The sequence below is a fragment of the Oncorhynchus keta genome, chromosome 23, assembly GCF_023373465.1.
Source record: "Oncorhynchus keta strain PuntledgeMale-10-30-2019 chromosome 23, Oket_V2, whole genome shotgun sequence".
Classification (NCBI taxonomy): Eukaryota; Metazoa; Chordata; class Actinopteri; order Salmoniformes; family Salmonidae; genus Oncorhynchus; species Oncorhynchus keta.
The window spans coordinates 10172365-10173973 of record NC_068443.1 but is presented as its reverse complement, the minus strand read 5'-3'; the positions used below and the strand labels follow the sequence as shown (position 1 = coordinate 10173973).

At 52.2% G+C, this 1609-nt stretch overlaps 1 protein-coding gene across 6 annotated transcripts in view; it reads right to left on the bottom strand.

Annotated features, from left to right (window-relative positions):
* Window positions 1-1348, bottom strand: part of LOC118402481 (muscleblind-like protein 1) — a 57407-nt gene extending 56059 nt beyond the window's left edge. For 2 of the 6 annotated variants that reach the window (XM_052476307.1, XM_052476308.1), the window contains exons 1-2: window positions 1197-1347; window positions 1-783 (exon numbers count right to left, since the gene is read on the bottom strand). The exon at window positions 1-783 is cut by the window's left edge and continues 357 nt beyond it. The gene's annotated coding sequence lies outside the window, so the exon portion shown is untranslated. Of the gene's footprint in view, window positions 784-1196 lie in introns of all 6 variants that reach the window. The other 4 variants (XM_052476306.1, XM_052476311.1, XM_052476310.1 and 1 more) reach the window with 4 other exon arrangements.
* Window positions 1349-1609: the final 261 nt, after the last annotated feature.

The following is a 1609-nucleotide window of genomic DNA, read 5'->3' as shown; positions in this document are numbered from 1 at the left end:
GGACACAGGTAAATCTCCTCTTCCTTATTCTCCGAAAGATTCCAACAAACGTGTCGAGGCGATGGGTGAAATGTATTGTCACAATGTTTATTGGGACATTCGCTTTCCTTAGAGCATCGAGAACACACTCAACAGCCAATAATCCCGACGGAGAATTTCTCTACCCTTCTCTGTCTGTCTCAACTTGTCTCTCACACACAATCCAGCTGCCAGACTTCAGATCCTGCTCTTCTGGATACAGTAGTGCTGCAGGCTGTGACTGAATGTAAATCTATGGAGATCAGAGAAACGGAGGAGACTGATTGAGAGGCTCGCCCCAAAAGGAGAGAGGCTTTGTGGGGTAGCGTGGTATGGGAGGGCTGGAGGCTGGAGCTGGAGGCCTGGTGATGATAGGGCTGGAGGCCTGGTGATGATAGGGCTGGAGGCCTGGTGATGATAGGGCTGGAGGCCTGGTGATGATAGGGCTGGAGGCCTGGTGTTGATAGGGCTGGAGGCCTGGTGATGATAGGGCTGGAGGCCTGGTGATGATAGGGCTGGAGGCCTGGTGATGATAGGGCTGGAGCTGGAGCAGTGCTATGGGAGGGCTGGTGGAGGCTGGAGCTGAAGGAGGGTGCAGGTCTGGGCGTGAGTTCTAGGCGTGGGCCGGGATGACGTGTGTGGTTGGTGTCCTTGTGCTCGCGTTACCGTGGCAGCAAGCGAGGCAAAGTGGGGTGGGGAGAGGGGCGGAGCTTTGGCTTTAGAAGCGGATGGAAGCTGCAGTAGACGTCAGGGAAGGCACTTCCTCTGTCGAGAGAAAAAGACAGGAAGAGAGATAGAGGTTAGCTTGGTGTTCTATCCTTCCACAGAATCGATTTAGAGTTGATTTCTGCTTTCATTCATTCCTCAGTGAAAACCGCTAGAACATGGTATGATGTTTCCCAAGAGCATGCTGCTTTCCCTTAGTCATTCTCTTCAATCTATAGAGCTCATCTATGCAGCTGTGGGAACGGATCATGTGTAATAATGTCAGCCATGCATGGGTGTCTGCTAAAACAAACAAAACGTTCACTCTCCAGCACTCCCCCAGACACACACACACCACGCCATTCCAAACACACACACACCATTCCAAACACAGCCTGTACAAAGCACCCTTTCACAACTACCAGAGTTTCTGGTCCGAGTCGGAAAATCAAATCAAACCCCATATCACTTACAGTTGAGCACTGCACAACCAGCTGTGTTAAATCTATTTAGAAAGAGAAAGAAAGCGAGAGAGAGAGAGAGACAGAGCAAGAAGGTGACGAAGAGAGGGAGAGTGGCAGAGAGAGAGAGAGAGAGGGAAGTGGAGGGAAGGGCAGTCATTTCCCTTTCTCACAAGCAGGGTGTGAGGGGGGACCAATGAGAGCGGGCGGAATAGCAGCAACATTCTGGGCAGAGCGCCAGGTGAACAGGAGGGGTGGAGCTAAGACGAGGTCAACCTGCCTGAATGACTGTCACCAGAAGGGGGGGGGCCAGAGGGAGGGACAGAAAGGGTGGAGCTAAACAGAAAGCCGTAACGACTTGGGAGAAGAGAGAGGGAGGGAGGGAGAGATAGAGAGAGAGAGAGAGAGAGAGAGAGAGAGAGAGA